At 38.1% G+C, this 14,742-nt stretch overlaps 1 protein-coding gene across 2 annotated transcripts in view; it reads right to left on the bottom strand.

Annotated features, from left to right (window-relative positions):
• The window catches only part of LOC131428560 (CDC42 small effector protein homolog), a 118,838-nt gene that overhangs the window by 58,546 nt on the left and 45,550 nt on the right, over positions 1-14,742 (bottom strand). The window contains exon 2 of one of the 2 annotated variants that reach the window (XM_058592608.1): positions 13,501-13,555. The gene's annotated coding sequence lies outside the window, so the exon portion shown is untranslated. Of the gene's footprint in view, positions 1-13,500; positions 13,559-14,742 lie in introns of both variants that reach the window. The other variant, XM_058592607.1, reaches the window with a different exon arrangement.

The raw sequence follows: 14,742 nt of genomic DNA on the forward strand, positions 1-14,742 counted from the left end.
GTTGTTGATGCGATGCTATTATGGAACCTCCCAGCTGACCCGATTGCATCGAAGCATGCCTGCTTCCACGGACCACAGAGTCAGGGTATCGATTACCTACATGCACGAATCGAAGTGTGCGATAATTACTGGTGCACTAGTCCGGTCCAGTGGCATTGGATGGATCGAAACCAAGTGCGCTCCGAGCTGAACGGTTGACCCATCCGATCGATTGGATTTTGTTTAACATTGAACAAAGTTTTGATTTCTCTCGAAAGTGAAGCAATAGGGGATTTTGAGCATTGAATCATGCTAGTGTACGTCAGGAGATAACCAAATGGCTATTAATCATCCGCTAATACGAACACACTCAAAACAACACTAGCTTTCGGGTACGTGACATTCCTGATAGAAACTTCCAAGTTATTACGGCGTTGGTGAGTACTTCGCTGTCTCAACGAGAGTGACGATCGCAACTGCAACAAGTGCTAAAGATTTATTTTTTAAGTGATGAGATTTCCATTTGATTACTTGAAGACATTTCAGTAATTCTACTTTTAAAATTTAAAGACTCAAACTGATTCATTCAAGGGTTTTCTTTTGAAAGTTCTTTGCGAAGCGATGGACTGTTATGAAAGTTGTTGATGTTGATGAAAAATAAAACAATTTTTTCATTCGAAATTTCGTTCGAGCCTTAATCCGAACCAAAGACTGCGGTAACCAGGAAACCCGAAATATAAAAGATGTTTTTTTCGAAGCAGATGAAAATGACAACGAAACAATAACACAACTCTTAGCTCACTGGCTTATTGTCAAACGAAAACAGAAATTCAAGCGTTTGTTTCTTGGTCAGCTCATTTTCGTTCAGATTGAATATTGCATTTTCGGTATTCAATTCTAAGTAGTCTCAAATTTATTTTGGAAATTTTAGGAAAGATTTTATTTAGAATCTCAATCAATTCTGCCGTCACAAGACACTCAATAAAACGCTAGAAAAATTCTAAGTTTTCTTTATTTTATTGTACAGAAACAGGAAAAGACAGACCAGAATTGAGACCATGTTCGATGTACGTTCTATCATGCCTAACCGTGTTTTAGAGTTGTGTTTATTACAAGGTTAAGGGTGGCGAAATGGTATTGAAATGAAAAGACAGGAAAATTTCGTTTGAAATATTTAAAAAAAAATCAGTGAATAAGCCAAAAGCAATGTGAAATATTTTGCAACGTACAACGTCATTTGCCTCATTCAGTAATAGCCGTTCAACCGAGAAGGTTGTGTATAGAAGCGTACAGTTTAATAACGCTGGTTAGTTTACACGCGTTAAATACGACAACGGTTGAACTACAGGTAGAGACCTGTTGGCAGCAGCCGTTAAAACGTAAAATCGTGCTGCATAAGAGAGCCCTAGTGCTGGGCCAAGCTGGTGAAGGAAACAACAAAGGGCGTTTCCCAAGCTCTACCCAGGCCACAATATACAGCCACAAGTGCTGAGCAGGAGAGTGCAAAGGCACATTGAAGAAGAAGAGTGCAAAGGCACACAGAAGCAGGAGAGTGCAAAAGCACACCGGTGCGAAGGCACTTCGGTGCAGAAGCATATCGGTGCGGAGCACAAGGAAGAAGGAGACAAGACAACTCGGTCTTTCCACTGCCATACAACACGCAGGTATACACCGGTGACCTGCGCTGGTTGCAGCTGGCGAAGACAAAAGTAAATCGGAAATCGAGTGGTGCTGGATGTCAGGTAGCAGTAGCATCACATTCAACAATCAGCATCCAACAAGAACATCTAGAGCAACGAGGATCTACACGGCAGTGCAACGGAGATAGACAACAATTTCAAGGTAGAAGTTTTTTCTTTTCCTTTTGATTGAGTACTGTGTAGTGTTGGTTTCATTTTTTATTTTAAAGTTTGATTAAAAATTTTAATGTGATGGATGAATCCATGGACGTAAATCCTAGCATGAATCCTATACCCCCACGAACGAAAAAATATCAGGAGAGCTCTTCTGGGCCTTGGATAGTCTTTTTTAGACGTATATCAAAGCCATTAAACATTTACCAAATTTCTAAAGGTTTGACATCACGATACTCTTCAATCAAAGAGATCATAAAAGTAAATAACGATAAAATTCGTGTTGTGGTAAGTAATTTGAAACACGCGAATGATATTGTCTCTTCGGAACATTTCATTAAAGAGTATAAAGTTTACATACCCTCCAAAGATGTCGAAATTGACGGTGTTGTTACCGAAGCGAGTCTTTCGGTAGATGATTTACTCAAGCATGGTGTTGGTCGTTTCAAGAACTCTATGCTTGAGGGTGTGAAAATACTGGAGTGCAAACAACTGTACTCAGTAGTTTATGAAGAGGGAAAAAAAGTTTATCGCCCATCAGACTCGTTTCGAGTGACATTTGCCGGATCTGCGTTGCCGTCCCATGTCTATGTCGATAAAATTCGCCTCCCTGTTCGGCTTTTTGTTCCAAATGTAATGAATTGTACGAACTGCAAAAAATTCGGCCACACAGCTACTTACTGTAGTAATAAACCAAAATGTATTAAGTGTGAAGGACCTCATAAAGATAATGATTGCAACAAGGAATATGAAACATGTATTTATTGTGGGGAAAGTCCTCATGAGGATATTTCAGTATGCACTGCATTTAAAGTGCACAAAGACAAAATTAAGCTTTCTTTAAAAGCACGGTCTAAGCGCACATATGCAGAAATGCTTAAAACGGTCATTGATGTCCCCCCTTTGGAAACCGAAAACGGGTTTTCAAATCTAGAGGAAACAGAGGACTCTGACTCTGACGAAAATAGTGAAGGTAATTCGTTTATCACTACCCAAGGGTCAGTTAAGAGAAAGAAGTCTTCTTCCAAATTACCAAAAAAAGACACCTAAAGTTTCATCTTCAAAAAAAGATCCCCGTGTTAAACAAAAAAAAGTCAAAACCAAAGACTGTACCTCCTGGTTTGTCAAATTCACAAACTAATCCAGGATCTAGCACAGAAAAAGGTAATAATCCTGTGGGCTCCATTTCACAGCCACCAACAGGATTACTGAAGTTTTCGGAAATTGTTGAATGGATTTTCTCAGCATTCAATATATCTGAACCCTTAAAGACCCTCATAATGGCATTCCTTCCAATAGCTAGAAATTTTTTGAAGCAGTTATCAGCTCAATGGCCAATTGTCTCAGGTTTTGTATCTTTTGATGGATAATTTATCACCCGCCGCAAATGATACAATCACTGTCCTGCAGTGGAATTGTCGAAGCATCATGCCAAAACTTGATTCATTTAAAATTTTATTGCATAGTCAAAAATGTGATGTATTTGCTTTATGCGAAACATGGCTTACTTCAAACATAGCTTTAAATTTTAATGATTTTAACATTATACGTCTCGATAGAGACTCACCGTATGGTGGAGTGCTTTTAGGAATTAAGAAATGTTATTCCTTTTATAGATTAAACATTCCTTCGACTTCTAGTATAGAAGTTGTTGCTTGTCAAATAAACATTAAAGGAAAGGACATTTGCATTGCTTCGGTATATATTCCTCCAAGAGCTCAAGTTGGACAACGACAGCTTAATGAAATTGTCGAAGCCCTTCCTGCTCCACGTTTGATTTTAGGAGATTTCAATTCGCACGGAATGATGTGGGGTTCCGTTTACAATGATAGCAGATCATCTTTAATACAAAACATTTGTGACAATTTTAGCATGACGGTATTAAATATGGGTAGCATGACACGGATCCCAAGACCTCCTGCACGTCCAAGTGCATTAGATTTATCTCTTTGTTCGACTTCAATTCGACTAGATTGCACCTGGAAAGTATTTCCTGATTTACATGGTAGCGATCATTTACCAATCATCATCTCGATTAGCAGTAACAAAGGCATTGCTAATTCAGTTAATATTCCATATGATTTGACAAAAAATATTGACTGGATTAAATACCAAAGTAATATTTCAAGTGTCTTAACTTCAATGGAAGAGCTCCCCCCACTTGAAGAATATGACTTCCTCGTTTGTTCGATTCTGGAGGCCGCAGAACAAGCCCAAACCAAACGATTTCTTGGTCCATCGTCTAACAGAAGGCCTCCAAACCCTTGGTGGGACAAAGAGTGTTCAGATGCTAAGCACGCGAAACAAAATGCTTTCAAGACGTTTTTAAAACGAGGAGGAGGAACTCCTCAGAATTTTGAAAATTTCTTGACTTTAGAAACCAAGTACAAGAGCATACTTCGGGCCAAGAAATGTAGCTATTGGAGACATTTTGTCGAAGGTTTGTCAAGAGAAACCTCAATGAGCACTCTTTGGAATACGGCCAGACGAATGAGGAATCGTAACGTGGGCAATGAGAGTGATGAATACTCGAAACGATGGATATTTGACTTTGCTAGGAAAGTTTGCCCAGATTCTGTTCCTACACAAAGCATTATACGGGAATCTCCTCCAAATAATGGTTTTATTAATAACCCATTTTCAATGATAGAATTTTCTATAGCACTCTTGTCTTGTAACAATAACGCCCCTGGGTTGGACAGAATTAAATTCAACTTGGTGAAGAATCTGCCCGACCTCGCAAAAAGACGTTTGTTGGAATTGTTCAACAAGTTTCTTGAGCAAAATATTGTTCCGCCTGACTGAAGACAAGTGAAAGTTATCGCCATTCAAAAGCCGGGGAAACCAGCTTCCAATCACAACTCATATAGACCCATTGCGATGTTGTCCTGCATCAGAAAATTGTTCGAAAAAATTATTCTACGACGTCTCGACACTTGGGTCGAGACGAACGGTTTGTTGTCAGATACTCAGTTTGGCTTCCGTAGAAATAAAGGGACGAATGATTGCCTTGCATTACTTTCGTCTGACATCCAAATTGCCTTCGCTCAAAAGCAACAAATGGCATCTGTATTTTTAGACATTAAAGGAGCATTTGATTCAGTTTCCATTGATGTTCTTTCAGACAAGCTCCACCAACATGGACTTCCAGCGGTTATAAATAATTATTTGCACAACCTTTTGTCAGAGAAGTGCATGTATTTTTCACATGGCGATTTGGCAACATTCAGAATTAGCTACATGGGTCTCCCGCAAGGCTCATGCCTCAGTCCGCTCCTCTATAATTTTTACGTGAATGACATTGACAGCTGTCTAGTAACCCCATGTACACTAAGGCAATTGGCAGATGATGGCGTGGTTTCAGTTACTGGGCCCAAAGCTATTGATCTGCATAAACCATTGCAAGATACCTTAGATAACTTGTCCGTTTGGGCTGTTCATCTTGGTATCGAATTCTCTGCGGAGAAAACAGAGTTAGTCGTCTTTTCAAGAAAGCATGATCCCGCGCAGCTTCAGCTCCATATGATAGGAAGAATGATCCAACAGGTTTTAACTTTTAAATACCTCGGGGTGTGGTTCGATTCCAAATGCACGTGGGGAGGACACATTAGGTATCTGATAACGAAATGCCAACAAAGAGTAAATTTTCTTCGAACAATAACAGGATCTTGGTGGGGTTCTCATCCGCAAGATCTAATAAAATTGTATCAAACAACGATACTTTCAGTGATGGAATATGGATGCGTTTGTTTTCGTTCCGCTGCAAACTCTCATTTTATCAAACTTGAGCGAATTCAGTACCGTTGTTTGCGAATTGCCTTAGGCTGCATGCACTCGACACATACAATGAGTCTTGAAGTTCTGGCGGGAGTTCTTCCATTAAAAGATCGATTTTGGGAGCTTTCATCACGCCTGCTAATAAGATGTGAGGTGCTGAATCCCATGGTAATTAATAATTTCGAACTACTAGTCGAGCTTCGATCTCAAACAAAATTTATGACAGTATATTTTAACCATATGTCACAGGAAATCAACCCTTCAAGATATATTCCTATCCGTGTCAGCATCCTAAGTGCCCCTGACTCAACTTTATTTTTCGATACATCCATGCAGCGTGAAGTGCGTGGAATCCCGGATCATCTACGCTCGACGGAAATCCCAAAAATATTTTCAAGTAAGTTCAGGCATATTGACTCTGAGAAAATGTTTTACACGGACGGATCGCGAATTGAAGAAGCGACAGGGTTTGGTATGTTCAACAATAATGTTTCGGCCTCATTTAGGCTTCAAGAACCTGCATCTGTTTATATAGCAGAGCTAGCAGCAGTTCATTATAGTTTGAGTGTAATCGTCACATTATCTCCAAACCATTATTTCCTCTTCACAGATAGTCTGAGTGCAATTGAAGCCATTCGCTCAATCGCTGCTGGCAAAAATGAACCGTTTTTCTTGGGTAAAATAAAACAGTGTCTGAACGACATATTGAATAATAATTATCTAATCACTATAGTCTGGGTCCCGGCTCATTGCTCCATTCCAGGCAATGAAAGAGCCGATAATTTAGCCAAACGTGGTGCTATTGAGGGTGAAATTTATGAGCGACCGATTGCTTTCAACGAATTCTATAGTTCGTCTCGCCAAAGAACACTTGCCAGCTGGCAAGCATCTTGGGATAGAGATGATCTGGGTCGGTGGATGCACTCAATTATTCCGAAAATATCGACAAAGGCATGGTTCAGGGGACTGGATGTGAGTAGGGATTTCATTCGTGTGATGTCCAGACTCATGTCCAATCACTACACGTTAGATGCACATCTCCTTCGAATTGGGCTCTCCGAGACTAATCATTGTGCTTGCGGAGAAGGTTATCGGGATATTGATCATGTCGTTTGGACATGCGTGGAGTATCGTGATGTCAGATCTCAACTAATAAATTCTTTGCGTACCCAAGGTAAACTATCCAATATCCCAGTTCGAGACATTCTTGCTTGTCGTGACCTTTCATACATGAAACTTATTTATCATTTCATAAAGAAAATTGGAGTTTCAATTTAATAAAGGCCCCTTTTAAGACTTAGTTCTGATCCCAGCTGCGTCCATGAATTCAACCAATAGCTAAATTAGAATAAAAATTATGTAATTATACAAACAAACTCGAAACAGTTTATGAAATTATCAACAAAATGTCTGAAAATAACAGCTTATTTTATAATTTATAGAAGTTAATCGTTTGGTTCAAATAATATTTCCGAGTAGATTTCATAATTAATGACGAGTTACCTAAGATGATATTTAAGCTATAAGAGAATATGTTTTAATAAATTCAAAACGTTGTGACTATGTTAGAATTAAATTAGGATAAGAATATTATGTAAAAGTGATGCTACGGCGAAGAAAAACTTATGTAAACTGCCTTAAGAAATAAACGTATTTATGGGAAAAAAAAAGTCATTTGCCTGTTTTGATCCATCCACATGAATTTGTATGGGCATTAGCTAAAAAGAACAATATATTTAGAAGTTAACCATTTTTGTGCATAGGGTAAATAACCATTTTTATATACTTTATCTTCGACTCGTCGGTACCTAACAGTGCATTTATAGGGGAGAGTCAGAGCCCTTGGACCGGCGTATGCTTTGATCCACTCGTCTTTTATCGAAAAGTATTGAAGGAATTTATTTGAATTTCTTATTGTAAGTATTCTTTTATTACTTCAAAAGAAAAACAAATAATCTCAATTTCACGACAACGATGTAAATTTTTGGTTTCAAGATTTGTTATCATCAAATTGACAGAGTTAGGTTTCTTGCTTCAATTTTACTGAGAATAATAAAATTGATTTATTTTTATTCATAAAATTCTCTTATTTCGGCTCATTTGCTCTTCGGCTTAACGTAGAATCCTAATATACCAAAATTGTTCCAGCTATTTCCGAGTAGTACAACAAATGCACTTTTTTCATTTATTCTACACACTTCGGAATCGGAAGCCGGATTCGGATAAAATTTCATTTCAAGATACGTGGCCGAAAGACCTTACATTTCAATCGGCACGTGCGCAGGGAGGGGGGTTTTGGTGTTTTTAGCTCCCTCCCCATGGAAGATTTTTTAACATTAGGTTCCATAAGTAAAAGTGCAAAAAACGACAATTCATACTTCTTTCTCAGAATCAATATTGTGGATGAAACTCACTTTCAAGGATCACATTGAAGGAATCCAGGCAAAGTGTAATAAATATATTAAATGTTTATATCCTCTTATAAACAGAAATTCTAAGCTCTGTCTAAAAAACAAATTGTTAATTTATAAACAAATTTTCAGACCAGTCATGCTTTATGCAGTACCAACTTGGTCAAGTTGTTGTTCCACCAGGAAGAAAACGCTTCAAAGGATTCAGAATAAAATTCTGAAAATGATTTTGAAGCGTCCTCCCTGGTTTAGTACAAATGAGTTACACAGACTCTCAAATATAGAACCATTAGATGTAATGTCACATAATATTATAAGCAAATTCCGACAAACATCGCTGCAATCTTCAATTGAATCGATTCGCTCTCTGTATTAGTTAGTAAGTTAGTATATAAGTTCCTTTTCCCCATTACACAATACAAGTAGGTTTAGAATTTTCCCTACACAAAAATCTCACAATTGCGGAAGCAAATAATGTCCTCATGGTAATAACCAAACCATATATATAATAGGGCTGAAAAGTCACCACTTGTGGCTGAACACCCAATTTAAATCTTAATAATTTAATTTTAACTCATATTCCATTAAATAGTTATTTAAAAAAAAATAATATTGTGGATGACACACTAATTTTTGCACCGTCCCCACCATTTGCGCATTTTGCACCGTGAATCCGGAACTGAAAGTCGGATCTGGGAAAAAATTCAATAGCAGGCTATTGGGATCACAAGACTTTAGGTTAGAAATTTTTACGTGGAAATTGTTCCTGCGGTTTCCGAGAGAATTATTCTATTTTAAGCACATTTTACCTCGTTACTCCAGAACCGGAATCCAGATTGCATGCTATGAAACTATGATACCTTTTATATAAATTTAAGCTTGCGATATTCGATCCAGCAGTTTTTGAGAAAATCATGTGCGATTTTTATGCACCTTTCACTCCGTTACTCCGGCACTTTTTTCATTCTCCTGCACATTTTTCGCCGGCAATCCGGAACCGGAAATCTGATTCAGATAAAATTATGAGACTATGGGACCATTAGTTCGAAATTGAGTTTATGGAAATTGGTCCAGCGGTTTCTGAGAACGAGTGCGCTTTCTTTCTTTGTATATTTTATCTCGTTATTTCGGAACCAGAAATCGGATCGTCATAAAATTTAATAGCCCGCTGTGAGACTTAACCAAATTTCGTCCATAACTACGGTAATGGAATCCTGTTGAGCGGTTTATGAGAACGTCGCGGGGACTTGTTTCCACTTTTGCATATTTTACCCCGTTACTCCGTTACTCGTTAATACCAGGATATGAGACAATGAGATATATAAATTTAAGTTTAGAGAAATCGTTTGAGTAGTGTCTAAGAAAAACGAGTGTACTTATGTTTTCAGTTTAAGCACATTTAAACCCTTAAGGACTATTCACACATATCCGGTCCGGTTCAGTGCCGGCACGACACCGTGCACGGATACTGATATTATTTCATTCGTTTTCTATGCGCGCATTCACACCTATCCGGCACAGTGCCGTTTCAGTGCAGCTCGCCGTCAGTGTCGCGTCCGTCCGGCAAACTCAAATTCGTCGTCACCGATATTTTTCATTTTCACTGAAGTCGGTATGTCATTGCATTGGCTGTGCCGGTACGGAAACAGCACGAAAACGGAACGGAAGGGTACCGATAAAAAAGAACACTGACGGGGCACTGAAGGCACTTTCACTGAACCGTCACGGAACTGAAATGTGTGAATAGTCCTTTACTCCGGAACCGGGATTCGGGTCCAGATGAAAATTCAAAAGCAGGCTATGGGACTACGTGACCTTCCATTTGAGTCTAAGTTTACCGTAATCGGTCCAGCCATCTCCGAAAAAATCGAGTGCACATTTACGTTACACACATACACTCACACATACCAACAATCATAGACGTTTGCTGATCTCGACGAACTGAATAAAATGGTATATGACACTCGACCAACAATTCTCACACTATATCAACTCTTGAGAACGATTTTAGATATTCACAATTGTAAAAAAAACGTTTTAGTTTAATTCGTATTGACGTCATTCAGTTATGTCTCTGAGTGATCCTAAACTTTTGGAATCAAGGAAGAAAATTAATCACGCTTGAATGTACTTCTCGCACTTGGACGACGGTTATTGATGTGGTCAGATACTTATCAATCCTGCTGTTCAACTGGAGAACTAAGAGAATAACCATGGCCGAACTTCAACCATTTTTTTTGTGCGTTAGATAGAAAAGGATAGTGGGTATTCTCAATTCGTCGTTTGCAAGAAAAGTAGCATTGGTATTCACATTGTACAGCTGACCTAAGTGATCATTACGTAACTAAAAGCCGCCATGCATGTCAAGTGGCAGGAAACTGTATCCAGCAATATTCAATTATTTCATATCAAAGAAAAACGCACTCGAATCTATTCAATAGTAACTGTGATTTATTTTCGACAATATTCAATGGCTGAAGTTTTGTATTCAAGCAAAATGTCTTCGAACTTGTTTAATATGGAAGCCATATAACAATTTGGTTCTCATAAAAACCAAAAATCGATCCAAAAAAACTATTTGATTGTTTCTTTTATTGAAGTTTTAGTGTCGGTATTCATGAAATTCGCACTTTAGTTAGTATAGGTACACCGTTACAATTTTGGAAGCAAAGAAATGAAGCTTACACAGAGCGATTTTCGATATTCAGAAGTGTGAAGGAGGCGTGTCAGTTTTATTTGTATTCATGTCAGCCAGATATGTCTCCGACATTACCCACACTGATTTTTGCCATGTGAACGAGTGGTTTTGAAACAACTCACGTCAAAGAAGAAGTGACCGCGGGTAAATTCAAAGAGCTATATCTCAGAGAGTATTCAAAATTCAACTGTAAATCATTGGCTTGATCTATCGATTGAAGCAATTAAAAATTAATTTTTCATGGTATCCCTTTCAGCTAACTTTATTTAGGCGATTGATTAAAACTAACCAACATTCCAAATGTTATTGATTTTGAAAATCCGTCTTCAACTGATTAGTGCGTTAGCAGTTCATGTTGAGCTGCTGGTGCGACTTAGTAGGTCAAAAGTATCCGTCAGCAGATAACCAGTTCAACTCTACTTGGGTGTACTCAAGTAGAGTAGATCAAGTCCATTGCAAAATTCTCATATTCAAGAGTTTTCAGAATTTCGATGAAGGCGCATAAACTCGAACAAATGTTGACAGCACCCTCTATGATTTTAATCAAACCTTCTAAACATGAAGATTTCGTCATCAGAAGCCTTACTTTGTTTTTGCATAATTAACCTAAATTGCCTTTAGAAAAAGATCAAACGTTTTTACTTTTCAAATGTGAACATTTAAGGTTTTTGGGTTTGTCCATTTATATTTGATTTCTATTTTTTTCACGTTTCTCCTTCGACTCATCAGTGCTCAGTTTGAACTGCTTTAAGCACTGATGAGCCGAAGGTTTTTCAAGTGGTTATAGTCGAAAAATGACAATTACTACAAAAATGTGCTGTACTAGTTCGTTTTACAAAAATACACCATTTTTGATAATGATAATAAAAATTTAAAATTTTTAATGAATTATGTTCTCCAACAAACTTCCATGTATTGCAAAAATTAGTAACTTTTAGGGTAGGAAAGTTTCACTCAGTATTCTGTGTTCAATAGGATGATTGGGTATTCCGATAAAAAAAACACTGTAGAATTCAGCTTGGTTCGAAAAAATGTGGTCAGAAAAACTTTTTGTTTCTTGATAGACCCCTAACTTGGGACAAATTTTTATGAAAATAAAAAATGGCGTTGAGAAAAATTATAAAAAAAATTCGATCCTTTTCAAAAGACACTCTAGATCAATTTTGGAAAAACAAAGTATGCAATGCGGCTCTACGATTTGACGCAAAATTCGTCCCCGGTGGATTTTGTCGACCCGCATCGGTCCGATCTTCGGACCGATTGAGCACGATATGGGGCCGATCGTAGCGCTTCGATCGGCACGTCATCGGACAAATCTGCACCATTTGCATCAATCGCGACGACCTAAGAAAGCTTTATGTTTACATTATGTATCGCTAGAGAAACAGAATGAAGGAATATCAAACAAGGCATTTTTGAGCCGACGTATACCCGAAAGGGTGTGAAAGAGTGCCAAACATTGTTTTGTTTCGATCATAGAGGCTTTAAACCTTAAAGTCATTCGCCTCTTAGGCCCAGAAAAACTCTGGCCCTATGTTCGGGGTTGGAAATCTAACCCCGATATATCCCATCCCCTGAGTATCAGACATCCGCTCTCTGCTTTGGTATATCTTCACACTTTTGTTCTACCGATACACTATGTAAGGTCGAAACGCAACCAAAAGCTTTCGTGCACGATACGTTCGATGTTCGGATTTACTGGGTCTGAACTGAAATTCGCCTTCTTGGATTTGGAAACCACTGCGAACATCGATTTCCGTTAAAAATTACACATATTTAAAAATGTTCACCAACTATCATTAACTCGTAGCCACAATATTGGATTTAAAAACATGTGCAAAAAGTTAAATTTCGAGCAAGTGACACTTTCAAAGAGAAGTGAATTTTTCTAAACGAGTTGGTAAAACGTTCTGAATTGATTGGAAGATTTTGTTAGTTGAGGCTCATTTAGACCATAGCGGTGTTTATCGCTCCGGAAGTATCGGAAATGGTGGTTAAAAACTCCAAAATGGAACTTACTTCAATTTTCCGGAAACTGTTCGACCGAATTTCACAAACTGAAAAATGAAAATTCTTATCATTTCATAAAATTATTATGAAAATCTATTTAGGAACTTACGGTTTCGAAATAATGCAATGAAAAATATTACAAATTGTCATTTGAGTGACTATGCAAAGAACATAAAATGTGTACTAAAAACTGTGAAACTGTACTAACAACTATTCCAATATGTAGGCGAATTTTAGCGAGAGATTATTTGCATTGTTCTATCGATGGTCTTGAAAAGTTAGAAACTCGATTAACATTTTTTTTTTAATTCAAAGACAAAGTGCAATAGAGTAATCAGTATCTAATTACTTTTATATCTGACTACAACCGCTCGAACTCACTAGCAATAGAAAGTAGGAAAAGAGAACAAATCTTCCAACGTGGAAATTACGGAAACAGAAATCCAATCCAATCAGTTCTTGGTTTCTTATCCGGATGCCGAACCGCCTTAAGGCTGACCCTATCCGGAGAAAAGTAATAAGGTATGGCATTAAAAATATTATTCGATTCGATTCAACCAAACCAAGAGATATCAGCGAAACTTTTCAGTCGAACACATACCAATATCAACAAACACTACTACATCAATCGCGATGTATGGTCCCTCCGTGTAACAAAGTTATGCTCAACCTAAACTACTCGATGTCTCATATGTTCTAATCTGAATCTATATTCGTTATTCATTCTACCGCCGATGTAAGCTATTTAACAAAAAGCTGCGGTTGTACCTACCTTACTGTCAGCGCCCGGTTTGTTCACACCAATCCGTTTCACCCAACACACAGCACTTCTGAAACGAAGAAAACAAAAGAAAAGAAACAATAATGTTATTAGCATTATACCTTGTGTGCAAATGTGAATGCAAATGAGCTGTCTCGAGCCAGACGTGACCTCTATAAACATATCGCTGCCGGGACGATAGTAACCACATTAACGACAGGAAATGGGTTTTTCAAAAGAAAATGTGTGCACAGATTCTAGATAAACACGGAGGCGATCGAGACTGATAATGTTTGGCCACGATGTTCAGTACTCATTGAGTAAATTTAGTAAAGTTGAGATCGATAGGAATGTTGAAATTGAGCCGGGTTGGTGGTTCAGTTCGTAGGACGCTGGTCTTTTACAAGCCAGTTGCTGTAAGTTCGAAGACTGATCTGAGAGAATACTTGGTGTTGGATCGTTGCAATGGTTATGTACGCTAAGAATCGGCTGTATAGTTCGATGGAACAAATCGAATTAATCCCCCTAATGCAATGTTACACCAAGGCTTTGCTTTAGGAATATTGGAATAATACTAAAAACTTGAGCTATAAATATTTTTTTGAAGATCAGAGCAGTGGCGACTCGTCCTTACGTCTCCTTGTGCACTGCACAACCCTTCAAATTGAAGGAATTAACTGCATCCCCAGTCGCGTTCAATTATTTTCGATTTTTTGTTTATTCGATAAAAGCAGGTTAGATGGTCAATGACAGCCAAACGATCTTTTCATATCGCATGACCGTAGCCATTACGTGGCGCTCTGAACTCGAGCACTTTGCCTTGTGCTCCGAAAATGCGTGTATTTTACACACATCTCATATACATACAACCTAAAATTTCCAGTATCTCTTGTCGCTGTCTTTTCCGTGCACATGAGTTACTGCACAGATTCTAGAAGAGAAGGAATTGTTCAACTCAGCTCTGAGATAAGTGGTTCTCTCTGCCACGTTGAGCTCTGTGAGAATGAGGAAGCACAACTCTAGGAGAAGCTTCAGTGGCTTATGCTTATGGCAGTTGAAAACAAATTGCTGTCTTAGTTGCAACGTAGAAGCGGTTAATAAAAAATCCCCATCCGAAAGTATATCATTATTTCGTTGTACTGAAAAACACAAGCATTCCAGAATCTTTAGTTTTTGATATTATACCACATAAGCAGTGCACAACTAGTCAATTTTTTTCACGAGGCGCCACTGGATCAGGGCGATGGTTAGTAT

The sequence above is a fragment of the Malaya genurostris genome, chromosome 2, assembly GCF_030247185.1.
Source record: "Malaya genurostris strain Urasoe2022 chromosome 2, Malgen_1.1, whole genome shotgun sequence".
Classification (NCBI taxonomy): Eukaryota; Metazoa; Arthropoda; class Insecta; order Diptera; family Culicidae; genus Malaya; species Malaya genurostris.